At 39.5% G+C, this 24,319-nt stretch overlaps 1 protein-coding gene across 8 annotated transcripts in view; it reads left to right on the top strand.

The window, feature by feature from the left end:
- PAG1 (phosphoprotein membrane anchor with glycosphingolipid microdomains 1) overlaps positions 1 to 24,319 on the top strand; it is a 111,488-nt gene that overhangs the window by 36,188 nt on the left and 50,981 nt on the right. Inside the window, exon 1 of one of the 8 annotated variants that reach the window (XM_072924784.1) lies at positions 9,781 to 9,932. The exons of the other annotated variants lie outside the window; for them this stretch is intronic. The gene's annotated coding sequence lies outside the window, so the exon portion shown is untranslated. Of the gene's footprint in view, positions 1 to 9,780; positions 9,933 to 24,319 lie in introns of those variants that run through there. 8 annotated transcript variants of the gene reach the window in all.

Here is a 24,319-nt window from a genome sequence, read left to right as displayed (position 1 = left end):
CCCAGTTAAGAAATTACCCGCCCTCTAACAGATGGAAAATAGAATACACACCCCCAGCTAAATCTTCCAACCTAAGACAATGAGCTGACTCATTTGATGATGGTGAATTGAGGTTGCTGGCTGATGCTGCCAGGAAAGCTAGTGAATGGGAGGAGTCCATAAAAGTTATTTTCATGTCTTCTGTATTTATGGGGTGTTTATCAATATGTGCACCCATACTGCGTTTCTAATTGGTGCTTGAGCAGGTATGAAAAGGGCTATACTATGATACTTTGTACTGGTGGGAAAGGGGATGTAGAATAAAAAGTTAAAATACACAAAGCTCAGTCTTTAAAAATAGATTAAATAATGCATTTCTCACTTTTTGAGGAAGTCATATAATTGGTCTGGAAATGGAAATAATTTCAATCCACAGAATGAGAAGTAAGAAGTCAAGCTTTCTCAAACTGAATTAAAACATATTTGAAAGGAAGATCTCTAAGATACAGCAAATTCATTTATTTTTGTTTCTCTGGAGAGTTGGAATTAGGCATCCATGTTCAGGGTTGAAGAGGAGTTCAGTACCTGTGGGGCTCCAGCTGCAGGGACTCACTTCCCTGCAGACACTGTCAGCAGGGCTGCCCATCACAATGGCACTTTCTGTAGTGCTCACACTGGGTGCTCTCTGCCCTGCTCAGAGCCTCTGTTCAGTTTAAGCAAACATCAAGTCACAGCAGCTTGGGTCAGCAGTGATTTGACCCCTCAGTTATGTTCAGTGCTGTGACTAAAGCCTACTGTATTCTCTTTGAGCTATTTTATACATGGCATAAGTGCCACTTGGGAACTTAGATTGACTGTTGTTAATCAGTGAAATATCCACATGATATTCACCTAGTTCTTCTAAATAAAATATTGAGCACTCTATCTCTGCCTTGACACCACCAGGAATGGGTATGGGCTTCAGCTTTCACCCTTACCTCTGCATGTTCTTGTTTTGGCAGATTAAGAGACTATCTTGTCTGAAACGATCAAAACCTTTTAACTTTTTAACTGCATGACCATTCATTGAACAGAGAAAGCTGCAAACATCAATTGAATGTAAACTTTCTTCAGAGCAAACAATGAACTTTTTTCAGAGCTACTGAAGCTGTAGTCTGCAACTTGCTTTGAGGTAAAAGAAAAGGAGAATAGTAAGAAGCAGACCTATCAATGTGCCATCTCTATATTTCTATTGAGAGGCTTGTGAGTATGGCTTTGCAAATAAAATTGCCTTAAAGCTTTTAATGTTCTCGCACTGCAAGAAGCTAACCAACATTTTCAGTGCTTATTCACAGTATATACTGCTGGCATGTATTCTTGCAGTCCACAACAGGCAGAAATCCCTCTCAAATTAAATGGGCTTTTTGCCCAATACAGTCTCTCATTCTAGCATTCTAACTGAATTAGCAGTAACAGACTTAACTATAATTTTTTTTTTTTTTTACTCTAGGCACATTCTCTAATAATTACCCTTCACTAGTGAATTCTTCACTGTTATCAGGGAGATACAAAAGCTTTTAATTTTTTTTAACTCAGCAACTGGCTGTAATTTCAGGATTGGTTCTGTTGGAAGACAAGTTAGGTTTGTTTTTATGTTGCAAAAGATCACTTTAAAAACAAACCTGAGGAAATAATTAGGACATTGCTTTATGAAATTACTAACTTATTGTTATGGTGAAATTGGAAGTTCTTCCCCACTGAACACCTTCTGCTTTAGAGATTAGGTGGCCAGGTCTCGGAAGGCTAGGTTTGTGGGGTTTTTTAATGCCTTTTTTTATTTTTTTTTTCCAGGTATGCATTAGTATTGAGAAGAGGCTGATTCATGCTAAACTTCATTTTCAGTATGGATTTAATTCCACCTGGAATCAGAGTTGTGAAACGTGCTGCATGGCAGCTGGCACAACAACATTTTTAATCAAATAATAGATTCCAGCTGGTGGGGAGTCAACTGAGTTCTGAAGCAGACATGACTTAATGCAGATCTTCCTTATTTCTGTAATAAAATGCATTACCTTTGCATATGAAATGAGTGGAGGAGAAGTGAAGGGAAAGCAGGTTTGTAGGTTTGCTAGAAACAAAACTAGCTATTATAACCTCTTAAGTTGACTTAAACAAGGGATAGTATGGGGTTCTGCTGTCAGAGTGGCAAATTGACTTGGACTCTTCTCACATACCATGAAATGATTTCTGATTTGCAGGTGAGCTGGTGACTGTGCGGGTCATTTTCTAGGCTCTGTCCTTGAATATTGCATTTTGTGCTCTTTAGCTACCTACTGTTGTCACTGTCATGAGGAATCATCTTCATGTTAGTTGTCAGCCTCTTCCCCCTACTTACCTGGCTAGGCTACAGTGCAGTGGTGTGAACAATCAACCCCAGCAGGTGAGCTGGGGTCTTTTTGGTGTCACTGAACTGAATATTGTTTCAGACAGACATTTTTCTCTGCTTTATGAAGAAGGGTAAAGATTTTGATAGAATTCAGATAATGAGGATCTTACCGATACGTAGAGCTGAAACTGTAATTGTGCTGCAAAGCCAAAGTAATGGTACTGGAAAGGTCAGTGCATTCTGGAAAATGTCAACAGATGCTGGATTTTCAATGATTTTTCTTGTTAGTTTCTACCCCACTATCTAATCTCAGTGTTTAGCCAGGACAAGCAACTCATTCTTCACTTGATGCTTACTGGGTCTTGGTTCATGCTATTGAAAGAAAAGTCAAATGCCACAAAATCCCCATACACTGGCCGAGGCTTTGTCTGCTGGGGGTTTTCTCCCTGACTGAAAGCTGTGAGTGACTGATGCTGGCTAGTTGGCTTTCTGTTATTTCACTGTTGGAGGTTCCTCAGAGGGCTGAGGTGAAGTTGAGCAGCACCCCACCAGACTCAGAGGTCTCAGGGGGAGCAGGTGTCCTGCTGTCCTGTCCACAGCTGAGAAGCGTGAACCTTTGAGGAGCTGGTAACTCCCATCCCATTAGCTGGAGCTGCAGAGATTTGATACTTCATGCAGTCCAGCCTGGAAGGAAATAGAGTATGAAAAACATGTCTGATGTGAGGAGACTGTTTCTAAGATGAGTGAGCCTCATTCCCTCAGAATCTCCCTGAGGTCACTTGTTTCAGTCAGGAGCTGCTGCATGATAGCAAGATAAAAGCCTTTGGAAGCAATCAGACCTTTTCGTGACATTTGCTCAAAATCTGCTACAAGGTAAGTTTTCCCTTTAAAAAAAAATAAAGTGATTTCTTTTTACTTTATTTGTGTGGTCAGAATTTCACCCTGAGTAAAAGTCCTGTGGAAGAAGAATACTAAGAGGTATTTTTATGTCGATGTCTGCAATTAACATAAATCTACTAATCCAGGCTAGCAAGAGAGAATACCAACTGCAGTGTTTTTACACATCCTTCTGACAAGTCTGAAAAGTGATGAGAGAAAAACAGGGCCAAATTGATCTCATAATTTCAGGAGTTGTCTTGAAAATAAAAATAAATATTCACATAGCTTCAATTTATTGCTTGAATTATTTCCATGATGTTTCTTTAGTTACTGTCTGTTGACAACAACATTACAGCATATTTTAGAGACCTTTTTTGTTAAATTTTGGTTTTGTCTGTCTCATTCCTCATGTAGCTTATTGATGCCATAAAAAACCCTAAAATCATAAAAATGTTTCTCAATGAAAATGCACAGAAAAAATGAAAATAATCTAAGTATGAAAGATGCCAATCAGAGTTTTGGAGGAGATACTTAGGTACTTTTTTTATTAAATGTTATTAAAAAATCATATTAAGTTTCTGTTGTGCATTGATAGTTCAGGGGATGCACTGGAAGTCTGGTTGTCTGTGCTGTGACCAGTCAAACCCCACAGTTTGTTTTGGTGCAAAGTGAGAGAGCTGAAATTTGCAGGGTTGGGGTTTTTCCATACAAAAGCAAAACTGGACTTTTTGGAAACATTAACAAAACAATATGGAGAGAAACTCTTGACAGAGCAGCAAGGTGTATTTTGGCCAGGCACTTTCTTGTAGCAACAGGAACCCAGCCTCAGGTCTCTTCTCTGACACACCCTGGGCAAATGCTGTTTCATGCAGACTGTCAGTGGCTTTTGGTTGGGAGCCTGCATCTCCCGCTTTCGCCTGCTCTCTCTATTCATCTGGAAATCTTAACCCACATCTGGGAAATATTTCTAGCATCAGCTTTCTTAGGAAGTGACATAGTAATGCAAAACATTTCAGTCACCTTCAGTTTTGAACTATATTTGATAAATTTAGAACCAGCTTTTAAATGAAGCAGTGTGAGCAGTGGATGTGTTCACATTTTCAGAAGGACCCTAGGAGTTAACACACCTTTTCTAAGGTGTGTGCTGATGCACATCACACAGTTGAGGTTGTGATGACCAAGATAGAGGTACTAGTTTGCTCTCAGTCTTTTTGTCAGCAGTCTACAGGTTTTCATTTGGATGCGCTGAGCTCCATGTGCAAAGATTTGTGCAACGTTTGTTGGTTTTAATGAAGTTGGTTCAGATTTGTAGGATTCATTTAAATGAAAACTGGTAAATGGGTTCACAGGTTACATATCGGCCATGTAGTTTAAGAAAGCAGCTGTTTCAGAAGTAATCAGTCTATGAAATAAACCAACAGTATTGAATGGCTTGTTTGATTATTGCAAATAGTTATTTGTGCTTGTAGATGCTAATTGCATGAGTAGACCTCTGCATGGGCAGAGTTACGGGTTTTTTTAAGTGTTTGTTGTATTCGTGCCAAAAAACCAACCAGAAAACCTCATTAAGTTCTGATCTTTCAAACGTGCCTGCGCTTTACGTGACTGCTCAAATAATGTTGCTTTGGCAGTGTTGATTTCAATACTTTGATCATGAAACACCTCATGTAAGGTGGTGGTGGTGGGGGATTTATACAGCAGTAGTGTTGATCTGAATAAACAGTCATTAATGAGTACACGTTGCACCCTTCCCTGGAGGCAGAAAACCATGTTTCTGCTGAGTTGATGAGTAAAATTAATTTGCTTACTAAAGATACTTACTGTCTTGAGATCCAGTTTGCTGCTGCTATCTCAGCCCAAACTCAGACATCAGAGTGACTGTTTCTGTACTTTGCTGGGCAGAGATTTCTCTGGGTGTTCAGGCGTTTATTCCTGCCTGCTGCATGTCAGCTGCACCACCTTCGGCCCAGTTCCCTGGCCTAGACTAGGGATAGCACAAAGACATTTGTAAAGGTAAACAAGGGTATTGTTTGAGTGTCTTTACAAACAACAGAAAATAATTTGTTTGCGCACTGGAAGAAGAACGTTTACTATTTAGCAAGGAAGGAAAAGTACTATCCCTTCAGGCTTTACAGAGTAGAAACAATTACTGCAGCTTAAAGCTGACTGAACCTCTAATGTTAGATACCAGTAAAGCCCTCAGCTAAGATTTTGGCATACCAAAGAAAAACCTGGGGATCTAGCAGGGAATGGACTAAGGTAAGACTAACAGAGAAATATGGGAATAAAACTAGAAAGCCACACAAAATGCATAAATGAAGCGTGGGGAAAGGAGATCAACAAGGAGGTGACTAAGGTAGATTTCTGTGGTTGTTGCTTGGAAGAGTGGCTGGCAATCGTTCCACCTGACAGCATTTCATATGGATTTTGCATGGCCAGAATTTCATTTATAATTATAACTAGATATTTGAATTTCTTTACTATTCCTTTGTGAAGTTGTTCCTGCATTGTTTTTCATATATTTTCTTAAAGGAGAAAAAAATTTGGAGGCTCCCCAAATACTCTGAGAAGAAAAGCCACCTGTTTATTTTAGCTGGCTCTCAATACACAGAAAGTTGCCTCCAGAAGAAAATGCTAATATTTGGCTTTGGACTTGCCTGGGAACACAAATAAGCTGTTGTGTTTTTTTTTGTCTTTGGAGGTTTTGTAGGTGTTTTTATTTCTTCCTTGTTCTTTTAAGTCTTTCTACTTATCTAGCATCTTTCATAACTTTGATATTTATCTCTGCAATATAGTAATTTGCATGAAGATACACAGGATTTTGAGGATTTTTTTTTTTACCGGTAGACAGAATAGGAGGTTTAAAATCATCTGTTTTCCATTCAGTATCTATTTTGCAGTACATGTTGAAGGAGACATATGTGCTGCATGTCTGATGAGGCTAATTCTGTCTTTGCCTTGGTGGAGTTGTTCACAGTGCACTTGCATTCTGATGCATTGAATGAGAAATTTGGTGTTTAGGTTCATAGTGGGCTCTCAGGAGATTGGTTTGTTAGAGCACTGACTTTGCTCAAAGCTCTGCAAAACTCACCCAGTCTCAGGTCCCTCCCAACCTTCTGCTGCCAGTGTGATCTCTTGAGGGTCATCCAAGGGAAACTAGGGGTGGTTGAAGGCTTCAGAAGGCTCCAGCGTGGCTTTGGGTAAGGCCTTGCTGTGAAATTAAAATTGAGTCATGGTAAAGTGACAAGTTCTCTTGTAGGCAAGACTGTCGTAGCACTCTGTGCATCAGAGATTCATGAAACTAGAACACCTGTAAAGGTGAGAGTTTTTGAATGGGAAGTTCCTCCTTGACTCCAGAGCATTTGCAGCTTATCAAAGTCGGGGATCTTGCTGAGGGTTGGCTGTGGCCATGACCACATGGTCTTTTGACTTGCTGCATCTGAGCCTCAGTGAATGGCATTGAAGGATTTCCTTTTAATGGGCATGTTAAACATGGGACAAATTCAATTTTAGCCTTGTCATTTAAAGTAATTTCTGATACAGATGATTTGCTGGCAAATGAGATGTTAGGTCTGCCATAATTTGGTGCTCATCCAAGTTTCTGTTCCTCTAAATGCAAGTGATCTAAGTGATGGCTCAGCTGTGCACAGTGCTCTTCAAAACTTCCATGCAGATGAGCTGTTCTGACCGTGCTGATGAGTGCAGTAGCTAAAACTCTATACAGTAACAACAGAATATGCCTGCCATCACCTCCTTAAAAAAACCCTGAAATCCCAGCGTGTTTGGCTGTTACTTTCATCCACTGCAAGTGGAAACTGCTTAAAACAGACACATAGCTCAAAGCTTCCCATGGGCATTTTTAATGCAGAATATAGTATTGAATACCTGAAAATATCACCAACATTTATTTGAAAGAATAATGAAAGAATCTAAGTTGCTATCAAACAAAAGACACTAAGTCTTGAATAAACCCTGCTATAATGAGGTGTATAATATTTTATACAGCAATCACAGTGTATAAAATATTCTGACAAAATTTTCCAGTTCACTGTGGACTGGAATGTTAACAAAGATACTTGTCCCAGCTTTACTAAAGTAGGGATAGCAAAATTCTTGTAGAACCTAAATGTGTTGTGCATGGAGAGTAGAAATGTCTATCACAAGATTACATTGCACTCAGGTTCATGATGACCTGTCTTTTCTCTTTACTTTGATTTTCCATGACTTGTAGTTACTGAAGTCCCCAAGGATTACAGGGGCAGAATGCCTAAAAGTGCTCTTTAATGCTTGACAGCATGGCTCTGACAGTGTTAGACACACATTTTAAGCACACTAACAATTGAAGGATAATGCTGTACATAGTGTAGCGGGTTTACAGAAGAGGCAAATAGGGATTTTGCAGCTTATAATGGAGAGAGTCTTTGATATAACAGTTTCAAATATTAGATTAGGGTGTATATAATTTAAAATTCCTTTTCAGTTGTGCTTTAAATTTAATGGCAAGATTTGGTTGAAATGAGCTCTTGTGGTCTGCAAGGAAGAAAATCAATCAGGATGCACCTTATCATTTTGCTATATCGTTGGTAGGGATGCAATTAAATTCAGTCTGAAAGGTCACAGTGTGGGGTATGCATTAACCTTACTCTAACCTGGTGTATGATGCTGCCACTGAGAACGAGTTAATAACGATATCAGTTGGAGCTGAACATTTGTTCTCTTTTTTTTCAAACGTATCTGTGTTCACACACACTTCTAATTAAGTCTTTGTGCATAATATTAGCAGCTATCTGGAATATTTGCAGGGCTGTTAATTAGGTTGTAGACTAGTGTACAGTGGAATGTACAGCAGAGTTCCACAGCTGGTAACCAAACCCACTTAAACTCACTTGTTGGAGTTCATGTTAATGCAGGAATATGTGAGACAGGGCTTTGTTTAATTTCCAGATTCTGATGATATTTAAAGCAGCAGCTGCAAAAAGTGGCTTTACTTTGAAAGTGCAATAGAGTTTCTGAATGCCATTTGCATTATACACATTTGCTCCAGATGACAGAAATTAAATTTCCTATTGAGAACTGGCCAAGTACTTTGGTGGTGAGGAGACTCTTGACCTTTTTAACCTATTAAATTAAGTTATGGGGAGGTATTTGATTTTAGGTTTGATTTGGGAGGCCTCTTTAAAAGGAATCAGGTTTCCCATATTAACTATTGAAGAAAACCAGTGTAGTGCAACATTAAAACAGCAATGGAGTTTCAAGGATAAGGCAGAGAAACAACATCCATCACTTCTTTTCCAGAGGCTTGCACTGGGAGGTCATCAGATTTTACTTCTAAAAAGCATTTTTGCTCCTCCCTGGAAAGCCATTTTTGTTACATGAGATTGCAGACTTTTTAAAATGAGTATATTGAACACTGGGGCATGAGAATGAGAAATATAAAATAAAAACTTCAGATTTTGAGATGGTTCCAGGGGAAATGGATTTGGGAAAATAACAGCCTGTTAAGCCAACCTCTAAAATATATAATATTTTAGAACGAATGTTGAACAACATAATAAAGTCAGGGAAGCTAATGGAAAATGGGATAAAATAAAAGAAAATTAACAAATATATTTGTGCCAAGGTTAGCTGTTTCATCTTGTTCAGTTCTGTTGCTAAATAAAAGCAATAGATGGGATTCATCTCAGTCTTGATTAAGAATTTGATTGTGGTACCCACATGAAGGTCTATCAAATTGGCAAGAGAAAAAGAAGATTCATAGAAGAAATGTTAACTATGTAGAGAATTGAATAAAGAGGAAAGGTCAATATTCATCTTAAAATGGGGGGAATGTTGGGCCAAAGGGAATCTGCTAATTAAATTCCTCAAAGGAGGTGAAACATGTTTAATATTTTCCTATCCTTGTCATAAATAAGCAGGAGTATGTTTATGAACTTGACAGGTGACAGAATTCTTATGAATTTATAGGTGACTCAAAGGCAAGAGTCACTGGCATTTCAGAAGAGGATCACAGCCTCATACAAGGATTATGTTTTCTTCTGAGTTGGTGTGATAGATATGGCATGAAATGTAATGGTGCAAAGTGCAAAGCCATGCTTTTTACTCTGGGTAACGTGAGGCCAGGCAATAAAAACCAGTCTCTGATTATCTCTGAGGTTCATTAACAGACTTTTCCAGGTGTAGCAAAGGTAAAAATAAAGAGCAGCTTTAGGATGGAGCATCATGGAATTGATAGAAGGGGCTCGTGAGTTTCCTTGCAGTCCTGTGCTCCTGTATTTATTTGAGGTGTTTCTCCTGAGGAATGGGATGTGCGTGTGCCTCTCTGTGTGTGGATGTTTTAATTAAATTGCTAGCTGCTTCCATGTGTTTGAAGCATTCCCCCGTGGTGTCTGTGTCTGTGCACTGCGAGCAGCAGGAAGGATGATGTGTTCTCGTGCACGCAGCTGCAGCACAGCAGGAAAAGGAGAGACTTAAGAGAGAGCAAACTCTGCAGCTCCTGGAGGGATGGTTGTCAGTCACATCTGCTTATCCCAGGCCTTTGCTGCTGTGGGAATGTGCTGAGTTTCTGCTCCTCTTTGGATGATCAGCCATCACTGCTCATAAGCACAACCTAAATATTGGCCTGCCTGCAGAGAGATAGAAAAAAATCCCTTTTTACAGCACATAAGTTTTGCTCTTGGAAGATAAGAGAGAGCCATGTCCCGATGGTGAGGTAAGTGCCACGTCCCACATTTTTGCAGTTCCCAAAGGTGGGCTGGAGCTGTTAAATTGATTGTTTGGTCGAATTGACTTTCTGTGCCAGGCACGCTGTAGCAGGTGTGAGCTGTGCTGTGCCACCTTCCAGCAGCACTTGATGCCAAAGGCAGGTGTATACAGGTACCCTTAGGTGTCATCACTGTGCTCTGGCCAAAGCATGGTTTCTCTGCTGCTTGGATACTGCCATGGGGAGTGCTTTGTGCATTGAGGAAGGAGCTTAAGTGTCAGAGGAGGACGTGGTGGGTGGTTTGCTGGGCCCCAGGATCAGCCTGTGGCTGAGCTTGTGATGCTTGTGTTGGGTCAGAGCAGGTGCTGCTTCTTCCCCACTTTTGTGGCTGCTCATCATCCCTCCTTGCACGTGTTCCTTTGAGGTTTGTTGGGCTCTGGATTTGAGGAGAAAGCATGTGTCACTACTTCTGTTATCACTAATCTTGAAAAAGCAGAATTTAAGATTTCATAGAAAATCCAGCCATTAGCTTCATTTAGTCATATGCTAATTCTCATTTTGCCTTAAGTATCACACAGTGGAGATGATAATTTACTCCATTTAGGGCATACTGGTTTTTGGATTAGCCATGACAATGGTTATCAGTAGCAGGATTGTATCCTGTAGCATCTGCTTCTTTTTTTTTTTTTTCTCTTTTAGTATTATTCTCACCCATTTTCCATGCTTGCATTGTTTACCCTTGACATGAGTGATTATTTCTTCCAAATATATTAAACACATTAATCAAGTTTCCGTGGCTGAAGAAGATTTAATATGCATTTTTAGGAAAGTATTGGACAGATTTCAGTGTTGTTATTCCAAGAATTTTACTTGCTGATTTACTGTGCTTTGAGAATAAGATTGTCTTTTGTGTCAGACGTGCAGCATGGCAAGCCAACAAACATGAGAATCAAGAGTGACTTGATGCTACAGACTGTGAGAATGTGTGATTTTCTTTCCATCATCTAGTTCTGTTTAATACCAACAGAAATGGCACATCTCCCACTTCCCTGTGAGTACAGCTGCTGCATTTCTGCAATGAGTCCAGAAAAGTCTGATCAGGGCTTTCCCCAAGGGGACAGAGCAAGCTGTGGCACTGCCCACTACTCGCCGCTTGCTTCTCTGAGAAGATACTGGTTCACAGTCCAAATGAGTGAAAGGATTTTATTTTTCATGGCATAATGTGCTCAGGGACCATACGTTTCACTCTGTAATTTTCTACTTGATTATGCCTTAAAATTGCAGAGCAGTTGTATTATTTTTATATAGCAGTATCATGAAGGTTCAAGAATACTTCTTAACTGGAGTTGAACTTTAACCTGAACACTGAGATTCATGGGTTTATTCACTTAATATCTCTTGATAATCACTGAATATCACTCCCTGCCTTATCACTGTCTATTCTTGAGGAAGGCAGAAAAAAATACAAACCAGTTTGTTCAAATTGATGAGATAAAGTGATGAAGGTCCTTATAACCTTACTACATAAAAGGAAGAAAACTGGACCAGAAGTTCACATCCTAATTATTGCTGCAGTTATAATATAGTGTGGGAACTATTCTGTTCTAGGCAATAAGGGAATGCATGCTCTTTCAGTTGGAGGACTTACTATTTTTGTATTATTTCCATCAGCATCACAATTCTGCCAAATGAAAATACGTATCCAGACATTACATTGTCTTCTTGCTTTTTACAATTCATTTTTTTCTGTCTGTTGATGTGTGCAAATTCTTTCACCATGATTTGAAACTTCCCACTGGTGTCAACAACCCATTGGACATTCCCACACTGTTAAAACAAGAAATTTGTAGTTCTTCTTACCCTTGGGGTCCGCAAGGACTTAAGAAGATTACGTTACAGAAGATTGATTTCTGCTCTTCGTGTAAAAAGAAAATCTATTTCTAATCTAGTTTGGGATGAGAATTCATAGTGACCATCTGTGTGAATATTTTACCCATAGTAATTTAATCTTAAAAAATATATGGCTCAAAATATCAGGGCTTTTTTTTTTTTTTTTTTCTCTCTCTCTCCCTGAGTAAGCTTTCCTTGTCTGGCATCTCAGAGAAGAGCACCTACTTCAAAGATGTCTTTGGAGGTTCTGAGTTCAAAGATGTCTTTGGAGATTTTCCTTACCTTTTTAACAAATATTTTCATCATGCTGCCTCATACAGACAGTAAGAAGTCTCCAGCTGTTTGGGCAAGGTCTATAGTGTAAACATTGATGCCACTTCATCAGAGATACAACCATGCTTCACTCCTTAATATGAATGTCTTGTTCATCTTTTTCCTTAAAAAAATTAATTTGACATTGTGATTTACATTAATAATTCACAATTTTGGCAGAATCTTTTTACCTAAAATGATCATGCCTCACATTTCAGCCTATTAAGAGCAAAATTGCAGTGGATTTAGACAGAAGCCTAATAATACTTAGGAAGTCCAGTCTGCACATGCATTTTTCATTATGATTGACACTCTGTTTAGAAATTCTATGTTTGTAAGTTCCAGCCCAGATTTTCACTAGGTCTCAGTGAATATTTATTGGAATTCACAAATACTTCATAGTTGTGCTGCATTCTGTCCCCACAGGAATGTTTTTCCACTGGACATTCAGATAGTTATCCTTTATTCACATAAATACTTCAATAAATATTCAACATTTGAATTACATTAAATAGTGTACTTACATTCATGTAATATATTGACATTAATCTCAATACAGATGTAAAATATTGATTGCTTGTGCTTGGATATTCTCACTGCAGCACTCTATTAGGTTAAGGATGATACTGGGTCTCAGAGGGGAGCGCTGCTCCCAAAATTCTTTGACCTGGTTCACTGCAAGAAAGCAGTTAAAAGCCAACATGGAGATGAAAATATCTTTCACAGCTGTGACAGCACAACATGTGTTACTACTTTGTGTGAAAGTGAGCAGAGACAATTTAAACTCTGCATTTGGCCAATTAGTATTATTGGGTCTTTTCTTTGACAACAAAGATGCCGTTGGCAAAAGCTATCCAGAAAGGACAGAGTGGGTATTCCTGCAGAGACTGCCTGGTAGATTGGGATGCTTCTGGCATACAGATAGTTGTAGCAGATGTTTCCAATTAACTGTAATAATTCTGAAAAATAAATGAATTTTCTTCAGGATCTCCTTGATGAATATTGATGTGGTGGCAGTCTCCTCAGCCTGCAAGTGCTCACAGTAGCAGGGCTTGGGGTGGAAAGGATAAGAAATTGAAAGGTGATGATTTGCCACAAAAGCTGAAGATTCAGATCCTTGCACAGGGTAGAATTAAAAAAGGATTTTTGTCTCGGTTTCTCTCTCTGTTGTGGCATTTTCCCTCCAGCAAACCCTCCTAGGCAGTCAGCCCCCCGTGGCAGGCCTGTCCATGAGACACCACGCCATGGGGTCACAGCCAAGGGGACATCCATTGCTATAGGACGGAGTGGGTGGTTTTGTTAAGGCCCTGGGTGAGCTTAGTGCCAAAAGGATTTGTTCCTTGAGTGCTGGGATTAGTGAGGAGCATGATGCTGGTGGAGACACGTGAGCTCTTCAGGGACCCTGCGCCTCTCCATGCAGAGCTGCTTGGTTTGCTTGGAAACACTTCTAGTGGTGTACGGAGAGCTGAACTTGGTGTGGCTGTGCTATGGGGTACCAGAGTGAGCACGGAGGTTTCTGGGACAGATTTTTTCAGTGCTTCAGGACTCTTGTTGTGTGCTGTTCACAAACAGATGGTGAGCTCTACTATTTAACGAAAAAGAAAAAAGGAGAAGAATCTTTCACAACTTGCACAAAATTTAATATGGCTTTATTTTAGCTCATTTCTTGTTAAGTCTATTTTGCTTTATTTTCTTGCTCATAGGTGTTTTTCTTTTCATACCTATAGCTAAGTCTAAGTGGTTTTAATTTTGACTTCATGATTTATATAGTTTTGGTTTTTTGAATGTACCAGTTTTTTTTTGCCAGTTCTATTTGTTACTGTCTTCATAGATTTGTTGCAAGACACATTTTTGCTCTGATTTTACATAATTTTTCTATACTCCTAAACTCTTGTATTTATAGTTTCTCAGATTATATAATACATTCTACTTCTTGAGAGTGATAGCAAGTACTGCTAGTGTCATTTATTTGCTTTTATTTTTGTTCCTTTCAAAAGCTAAAGCCATGAATTAGGTTATTTGAATGAGGCATGCTGTGTTATGTGTTTTCCATGTTAGCTCTCCGAAGCCTCCTCATCTGTAGTGCTCACGGGTGTCCTGCTTGTGATGTCACGGAGTCAGGGTCTGGTTTGGAGTGGTGACCAAGCTAGCCATCAGGATCAAAACTTTCTGGCTGGCATTACTGCCCCAAATAAATGCCTCTTAGCTGTAAAACCCACTGGGAATTAATCTTCCCTTTATTTCCTGTTTATTGCTCCTGCCCTTTTATGCAGCGAGGGTATTAGTGCAGTTGCAATGCAGACCCATTGTGTGGGGTCCTGCCTGCTGCTGTCCTTTGACATGAGCCTTCAGTTACTCCACGCTGCTTCTTTTGGCTTCTAGAAGCTCAGCTTCACAGGCTGTAATGGGTCTGTGTAGTGTTTCTTTAGAAAAAGCCCAACTGACTGTGTATAATCCTAAGCCACTTCATTTTTCAGTACTTTAGTTGACATTATCTGCTTTCAGTAGAGAATTGCATGTTTAAGAGACAAAAACTTTAATGCTATCAAATAGTTCCTTGCAAGGCTTTTTTAAAGGGAATTGTTTGCAAAGCAAATTTCCCTGCCCATTGTCACCATTTGGGAGTATCTCTAGTTTACTGCCAAGTCAGGAAAACACAGAAGATGGGCTCTTAGCAGTGATAGGAATCCTTCCCCTCTCACATGTGCAGTTCTGTCTTGTTTTCACACATTTATCCACCCTTCAGACTCTATTAGTGAGAAAATACAATTATGTATACAATTATAGGGCTATTTCTTTGTCTTTTTTATGGTAAGGCAAATTGAGGATAGGAGGATGATGCTGAGTCAGAATGATCATCTCTGTAACTCTTTTAGGGCTAGTGCTAAAATAAGAATGAGATGTGACAAGAGGTCTTGAGCAAATGGAAATTATAAAGCTGAAAACGTAAATGTGAAAGACAAAGGGTTCCTGTGACCTCCCATCTGTATTGAAAAATACTATGTCAAGAGCAGGGTTTAAACTTTTTTGTCTGCATGCTTGGTAGGACAGAATGTATTTAAAACAATTCCTGTCAAGTTTCTTCCTAAGCAGGTATGTCTGGAGAAACAAAGGACTGATGGAGCACCATAGGCTCACAGTGTGTAAAGAGGTGTTGCTCTTGCACACAGTATCAGGTTCTGGCCTTTTCCATCATTAGCCTTCCTAATGATTTCAATAGAGCAACTGCACAAAGATTTGTGTAGGAAAAAAGAGGATTGAAAGTGGCAAGCCTGATGGGAATACAGTCTTAAAGATTATTTGCTGTGATTTTACACCTTTGTTTTAACCACTTCCTGGCTAGAGTGCTGCAAGAACAAACCATGGTCTTCTAAAACAATTTTGCAGGCATTTTAGAAGATGCTCTTGCAGCATAGATGAAGCATTAATGTAGCAGTGCTTTGGTATGCCTGGGGGATTTATGTTGTGTTGATTCAGTGATGAATCAAGAAGGCAATATGTAGTGCTGTGAGATGTACTGTGTGCTGTTAGAGGAGAGGGGCTGGAGCAGTAGGCAGGGGGAGGACAGGGATGCAGCTGCAGCAGAGGGGTGGCTGAACAGCAGGAGCACGGAGCAGAATTCAGGTAGGTCACAGGTAACAGCAGACCTTGACTGGTCTTGTCTTTGTATCCATGAACAGTGGTCTTGCACACAGTTTATAGTGGGTGGTAAGTATGTACTTTGCCTGGAGGCATGACTTCAGGCCCCTATCCTTTTATGCTCTCCCCTCTGTTAAATATTTTAGAAAACCCCCAAATAGCGTAGTGAGGGTTTTTTTTTTCTGTTGTGTTTTTATTTTTTTGTAAAGGATCTATTGGCAATTATTATACCAGTAAGGAGCAACATAAAAGCCAAAGCAATTGATGCCTCCCATGCTTGCTTGACAACATTAAATTACTGCAAAAAATGCCCCCTGTTTAAATGAACAAAATATGTAAATGACTGCTTAACTTATTCACATTTTTGCATTAAGTTCTTCTTGTGTTTTACGAGCTTATGATCAGCAAAATAAGTTTTATTTTATCAGGATTTGGAATTAATTGGAAGACTGAACTTAAAAGAAAAAAGAACTAACCAAGCAGTAAAAGCTGCTTGAAGGAGAGAGGCAAGGAGATTTCTGTGTGTGTACAAGACTAGTAATTTTTGAAAGTGTATCTGCGAGCCCAATTATATCTCTGTTCTAATAGGATCACTTGGAGAATATCTGTATTTATCTGGGATTTCACATTCTTAATGTCTGAGTTTTAATTTTGAAGTGGCTGCACATGTGAAATACCAGACATGCACATGTGAAATACCCTTATTTGAGTGTACTTTCTTTGTGTAAAGTAAAACAGTGGAGAGATCCACATTAGTTGGGATTATTGGCTGAGATGCTTCCCATGTCAGGCAGTGCTGATTTGTTTCCCAGGGCATGCTTTCCAGGCTGATGTTCCCAAGAGATTTGTCCAAGCAAAGATATTATATTCAGGCTTTGACTCATGGTGAATTCTAGTATCTAATGCAGAGAAGATGCTAATAGCCACCCTAAAAACTGGATTTTAAAAATTATGGAGAAAGAGAATGAATGTTTTGTTTTTCCCTTCCTCAGTTATTAAAAGCAAAGGTGGGGAGGATACAATTACCATTTGTTGAACATTATTCCTTAAACACTTCAGAGGGGGTGAAGCTTCCCTAAACATTCTGCATGATGAATTTGTTTCTTCTGCCCCACTGAATTCAAATGAACTGCTTCTCCTTCTTGCAGTGTGTAAGGCACACTCATCTTGTCCCTGCCTGGAATGCGAGCAGTGCTTTGCTGCCCAGATTCCCACGGCAGCAGCAAGCAATCTTGTCTGCAGTTAAGATGCTCTCCATCATCACGGGACTGTCACTGGTGCCTCAGAGGCAGCAGTCAGGGTCCCAGTGGGGAAGCTCACAGCTGGCTGCAGCTGCTCCCATGCCTTCCTCATGGAGCAAGGAATGTACAAGAGAAAGGAGAAAAAACTGTAATGAAATCCATTAACAACTGTTAGGAAGGAAGCAAGCTCATGCAGATGAATTTTAGTGGAACAAAAGCTATTTATACAAAGCCGCTTTGTGTGTTGCAATAATCATGGCTGTGCCACAGGGTGACCCCTCTTCCCAGGGCCTTACTGGATGGCAGGGTGGAGGTGGGGACCCCCAGACTGCTCCCTGCTCTGACACAGCACAGAGCACCCCAGCTGCATTTCCTGGCTGTGGCTGAGGTGCTGGCAGGAGTATTGCCCACTGGCAGGAGTACTGCCAGGCCACTGCTTTCTCCGTGGTCAAACGAAGGGATCTCTGTGAAAAGAAGGCTCACAGTATGGGGGGGGTAGGATGTATGCACTGGACTTGGGGAGAAGCACATGGGGGCTTCTTTTCATGTTCATCTCCCCTCAGGCTTAGCAGAAAATATTTTTCTCACATCCCTGGCTGTCCATCTGGCTGCTTTGGTGTGGGAGAAAACACATGCTGAAGCCCATACAATTTGCATGGATTTAATGCAAATATCAAAGCAGAATTTCAGGAGTTGGTTAAGTGTGGTTTTTTTTCTAAAAGGCTAATGTAATCTTCTGTGGTGTGTGATTACATCTTCTGGCAAAGCTTGCTTGATTAAGTAAATCCCATTTCTGGGATTTAGAGTTTTGTGCTAGCATCTCTCCCAGTTCAATGAGTTGGCATAGGGAATTCTGTTTACTGTTTTCTCCAGTGCATTTGGTCCAGCATGGAGTCTGGAGGTGGTGAATATGCACACTAACACTCTGGCTGTCTCAGCCACTCATGTAAATGAAGAAGTTGCATTCAAAGAGTTTAAAAAAAAAAAGTCTTATCATCTACAAGTTACTGCAGGTTTCATTTAAACATCATATTCAGTTCTCACTGGCAGAGTAATTTTAAAGGTCATTTTCAAAAGAGAGATATACAAATGTTCTGAGGAGCCCTCCTTGTTGGGACGCAGGTCAGAGCAGCAATGCTCTGCACTCTCTGCCCACCAGTCCACTCCACATGTCACCTCCTGTACACAGGGTGGTAGGTGGTGTCACCCAAAAGACAACTATCTGCAAAACTCACCTGCTGAAATGGAGAGGAGGGCTGGCCAGTGGTGCTCTGCCTCAGCTCCTTCCATTTGACAGCTCCTGCTTTGTTGAGCCATGCTCCTGTAGAGCCTTGATGTTACAGGTAAAGTCTCCCTTGCAAGTGGCTTTTCTGTGCCAAAGGCTGGTGGAGTAGGGGCATGGCAAAGGCTGGGCCTCTGTTGCTAGCTGGAATGTATTCTCCATGCCCAAGACAGCTTTCATTTTGTTGATATTAGTTATTTTAAAAAACCAAAGCCAATCAGCTTCTGTCACAGGCTTGCTGTGTGACCAGGGCAAAGACTTTATCAACAGATCCTTTGAGAGCTTTTATGGAACTCCCCTGCTGGACAGACACCCCTGACTTATTGGGCCAGTTCACTCCCAGAAGTGATTGTTTAAAGTATGCTTTAAAGTCAGGGCAGGGCCCAGTTTCTCAGTACCCTTGTGTAAGGCTCACTTGATCAGACACTTGTAAGATTTGCTCTTTTAAATTCCGTTTTAATTACTCTCTAAATTGTTTCAGTTCAATCTTGTGAACCAAGCCTCGGTGAGGCTTTCAGGTATGTGTCAATCCATCCATGACAGGTATCTCCAAGTGAGAGCCAAGTATTGAAGGACAATTTTAGATACAAAACCAGGTCTGATCTCTCACAGGCAGCGTAGAGTCCAGGCAAAAAGAAAAAATCCCACAACAACAATAGCAGAAAGAAGGGGGAAACACCATCTCTTACTGATCTGTTGTTCACCTACTTCAAAAGCTGTTTGAATTTGAGGAGTCAGCAGGTCCTTTAGGATTTTTTTTTCTTTTATACTAGAAACATAGTTCAAACTTTGGGCGCATTGATAGATTTTAGTCTAGTGTCACATGAAGCAGGGGCAGCCAGCCCCATGTTCTGTCCTGTGGGAAATTAGGAGGACAGCACAAAGAGCTTTAGTTGCATTAAGAAATGTTTGATGTAATTAACCAGCTTTTTGTTTGGATTGGGTCTAAGGTTGTCCATCTTGTTTTTCCTGATTTTTAAACCAGTTTTCACTCCGAAAGATAGAGTGATAATCAAAGAAAACAAGAACAGTTAGCTGACAGTTTGTATCCCATCCTGTTTTTCCTGAAATTAAACTCTGAGTATTAACACTATCTCAATTCACTGCAGTTAAGCGAAGTTTTGTAAGAGTGGGGGGAATTTGCTTGTTTGTTTGTTTTTGTGGTTTTGGGGTGGGTTTTTTTTTTGGTTTTAATTTTTTTTTTTTTAATGTTCCTTGTTTTATGAATAAATAATTGCTGTGGACACTTTTGTTGCTGATGCAGTACTTAAATTCCATAGTTCATATGTGGCAGTGGCTGTCGTAAGAGGACTTGTATAGTTTGTGCAAATGCTTGCACAGAGAAAATTACATCTAAATGATTACTTTAAATATAATGCAATTTCCTGAGCACAAACACTTTTATCTGGTATGCTTTTGCTAAATAGGATGCCAGGACTCATGACAGAAAAACAGGGATAATTCAGACAAGTCTGAAGGGATCAGGACTCAGAAATGCAAGGCAGCCACTGGAGGTGAGATGCAGAGCAGTCATGGATGGTGATGCGGTGGTGACAAAGCTTCTCTCTATCACAGCCTGTCAACAAATGACAGGAGGATGTAATTTTTTTTCTCTTGCACTTGTAATCTCAAAGTTAAACCCTCATAAATAGATAAATATATTCTCATGGCTGTTTTCCTGTTTAGAGTGGTGTCACTTCCATTTCCAGAATATCTGCTCACTTATAGTCTGATAAATTATTTTGAGCATACTCTAATATTTTACATTTTTTGAAAAAATTATATTCCCTTGTGCATTTTACTTAGCAACTTGCTTTAGATAATCAGGTCTTGTGCATATATTCTAATAATTCATGAGAATTTCTCCTCATTAGATATGATGATATAGGATTTGCACAATTTCTTAGCCCAATCTGAAAACATTTGGATATCATGAGTCAGAAAGAGCTTTGACCTGAAATTTAATTAAGGAGTGGAAAATAGGAAGAGTGGGTGGATGTAGGAGAGGATTAAGCAAACAAACAAAAAAAAATCTCTGTCCCTTCAAGATTTTGGTCCTGCTAAGTGGTGTAAAAAACTCTTGTCATAGAATAGTTGGGCCTTATAAATGGCATAAATTTGAAAATTAGGAAAAGTGGAAAATGAAAACTTAGTAATTTGATTACTTTCTTAATTTTTAACAAAAATGAGCAAGCTGCAGGGAAGAATAAAAGACAGCTGAAGTTGAAGGGAGCACATTTGTAGCCATCGATGTCCTAATGAGTAACATTAGGAAGCCTTATGTAAGTATTTAGTCTTGACTGTAACGGATTGAATACATTTGGTCTTGTCTGAAGGAAACAAGCCCAAATCTATCAAGTACATGGGTGAAAAAACAGTTGGAAATTCTGGTAGCTACAAATGGAAACCAAAGAGCCTCATCTTTGGTTTCACCTCAGATGAGGTGAAAGTTTCAGTTCCACTGTCAGTGCTTATCAGACAGGTCAGAAATAAATTTTCTAAATTACATCAGTTATTCTGAAATACTTTACTGGGTGTGTTGTAGATCATAAGTGCTGTAATGTTGCAAACCAGCTTCCATATGAAAAATATTTAAGAAAATTATTTGCATTCTTTTAGTACAGAATATTAGAGATATTATTATACTGGTGGACATCATATCTTTGTAAGTCTTTGACTGGACTGCTCTGAGAAGGGGCTTTGGCCACATGCAAGTTATGCCAAGCTAAAAATCCACATGACCTGAGTTAGTCAAGAGTTAAAGAGCTTTTAACAGAGAACAGAGCGTAAACCCAAATGATCTGTGCCCAAGTAAAATACTTCCGTTTGATCAACAGCTCAAAATGAGATGCAGACCTTTTAGCAGTGGGGGCAGTCTGGTGTGTATTTGTCTTCAGCATGTGTAGGAGATTTGCAGTTCCCAGCTCTGCCAGGCTCCCAGCCAGAGGCAGAGGTGATGCTTGATTAAGTGTAATTTTGTGTTTGGTGTTCCATAGATGGAGAGTACCTGGTATGATCCAGCATTTGTTCCGGGCAAGTCGAAGAATCAGAGGAGGTGCATGTACCAATGCCATGTAACACTAGAAATAAAACTGTCACAAAAGTAATGCTCTTGGAAAGAAGGAATAGCAGTGACAAGTTTGACTGGAAAAATTGTAATTGAGGCAAGTCTAGAATAAGCAGTGTTATTAAGTTGGTTTTCATCAACAGCTAATCCAAATTTAACTAAGATCTCTCGGGTTCAGGCTTCATTATCACCTAATGCAGACTGAACACATCTATCTGGACTCATTGGAGATTTGGTATAACACCTATTTAGAGAAGTAATTTACAAGTGTAAGTCTTATCTGTATGGCCAGAGATGTTAATAAATTGTTTAAAGATGTTTGCTTTATATTTGTAAAGACTGAATTTACTATCAGGGTATTAGTGTGGCAGTGACTAAGTCTTGGCATATGTTTTTGGAGAAAAAATCTCTTGGCCTCAGAAAACTGAATGTTGAGTCCCTCTTTCTCTTAGTTGTAGATGTAAAGTGGCAGTCTGAACACGTGTGAGTTTTAAAATCCTGTTAGCAAACCAGACTTTTCAGAATAGCATCATACTAAGAAACCTAATAGTTTTTCTACATCTCCAAAGACACCTATGGCACCTTCCAGTTCCTGCCAGAGAATGTGTGCTCCTTCCTCTTTCTTGTTTTTATGGAGAAGTTCTTCTCCGAAACTTTTATTCTGTGGTTCCTTAATCCATCCCTCCATTGAATGACAGAAATCTTCTGCCACCTAAGCTGCCCTGAGTAATATCCTTGTGGTTTTATACACCTTGAAAGATAAGCATGTGTGAGATAGAGGTGAGGACTATCTCAGATTGATGGTGTACATCCAGAGATACTGCAAGTTAATGGAATTGCTGGGAAATTACACCAGTGAAAGTGAAGTTTTCTTCTGTACTTCTAAAATATTTCTGAGAACAGTCTGAAAGTATTCATTTTTTCATGGGGCCCTGACAAATAATATCTCAATCTTTACTTGCCATAGATGTGGGAAAAAAAGACAGTAAGGTCTTTAAAAAATGAAAATCAAGTAGAATCACAAAGATTCAGAAGAAGTATCTCTGAAGAAAAACTCAATAAACCATGTCATCTAAGCAACTTACATGTAAGTGATAAATCTCTCTACATCTGTTGACTGGTGTAGAGACTGAGTTTTGGCTTTCACATTTGAGTTTATGTACACTGAGTACATGATCCCTCGAGTAAAATCTAAAGGTACAACTTGTTAGAGATGAAGTAAGATGGCACAGGCAGGCTCCTCCACTCCAGACTCAAGATTTCCAAGAGAAGCAAGCATCTTTGGTGTTCTTAACTACCTCCAAACCAAAATACACAATTTTTAGGGACCTATTTATTTTATTGTGGTTTCTGAATGTTGTACAGTAAAAGACAAAAGGGACATGAGAAGAGTAACACCAAGGACCACTCATTTATGTGGACTGGAAACTTAAGAGAAGCAGAAAAAGGAGAAGGAATAAAGCTCCCCTGTTGGACATGGCTCTTGATTATACTTAACCTGTTTTAGTTGAAGTAGTTCTGCTTGCCTCTGGCCACTAGCATTTCCTAATGTATTTTACCATTAGATGTTTCATCCTTTAGTAGATCTCAAGTGGTGTTTGTAGGCTGACCCCTGCACGTTTCTCTTTTCAGACATCCTTTTGATTTGAATAACCACCTCAGCACCAGTTTTTAAAGTTTTCTGCAAAAAGAGATTTGTAGTGTGAAAATGCCCCTGGAAGCTACTCTGAAATATGTTCTAGATGTTTACAATGTTCAGTCAAGGAACATCTGATTTTATTTATTGCCACGGAGTTGTGGAGCTCTGCTGAAATAAAGCACTCTTGAACCTGCTTAACTCTATTTGACAAGATGCTTAAGACAAATTTTATCTTATTAATATATAAAAGGAAATCCTTAAGAATTGTCATTTAATAATAAAATTAGAAGAAACTATTGCTTGTTTACAGCTGTCCTGTATCAGCTTAATTCTGAGTATAAGATGCAGTTTTACAGGTCTGTTTCTATCCAGACACTGAACTGAGCATTGCTGCTCATTTCTGAAAATTATTTTGGAGTTTATCTTCAGTGAAATGCTTACAAACAACATATTTTTTTAAAGTGCTTATAAATTTCTTCTAGAAGTCACCCTCTTACTTTGCTGTCTCATGTTACAAACTCAAATATATTAATTTGGAAGAGGTGTATCTTTGATTGTTTGTTACTCAAGATAACCCTTGCCAGAGTCCCCAAAATTACAAGAGCAAGAAAGAGCCCTGAGAGGTGGGGCAGCAGGATGACTGCCTGGCCCTGATGATCATCTCAAGGCTGATCTTGTAGGGCTGGCTAAAAGGGTGAGATAGGGCCCCTGGGAGATTGCCAGCAAGTCACCAATTAATACTAATTGCATGGGAAAATACAGTAATGCTGCCATGGTTCATCAGGGACTGGAATGAGTTCATAGCTGTGTTGCACCCAAGGGCTGTGTGTCCCTTGGTATTTACTTCAAGAAGAAAACACAATGTTGCTTGCTGCTCTCTTCACTTGCAATGTTTTTAGATCTACATAATGTGGAGGAACGTGAAACATCTCACATCTATCATACAGCTTGGCCTTGTGAATATTTGAATTAAACTGTATATTCGAGTTGGTTTCAGCAGGAATCATCACTGTCTCATCTTGAGGCAGACATTACTTCTCATTTTCTCATAGGAAGAAAAGCAAAGCTGAAGTTGCATGAACTATATGCACATGATAGTCCTTTCAAAACAAGAAAACTATGGACATCTGATTTTAGAAGGGCTTTTGGCCTTGCCTCTCTGATTTCCAAGGAAAGCTTTGCAGAAAACTGAGATTTAAGCTGCTGCTGTCTCCTCCTCTGCCTAGTGACAGCTGTAAACATCTGCTGAGGATGTCGTTTATTGTCTCATCCTCTAGTTGCTCATGAAGATCGTGAAGCATCGTGCCTCCTTGAAAATTAAACTGC

The sequence above is a fragment of the Taeniopygia guttata genome, chromosome 2, assembly GCF_048771995.1.
Source record: "Taeniopygia guttata chromosome 2, bTaeGut7.mat, whole genome shotgun sequence".
In the NCBI taxonomy this organism is placed as follows: domain Eukaryota; kingdom Metazoa; phylum Chordata; class Aves; order Passeriformes; family Estrildidae; genus Taeniopygia; species Taeniopygia guttata.
This window is presented reverse-complemented; position numbering and strand designations above follow the sequence as displayed.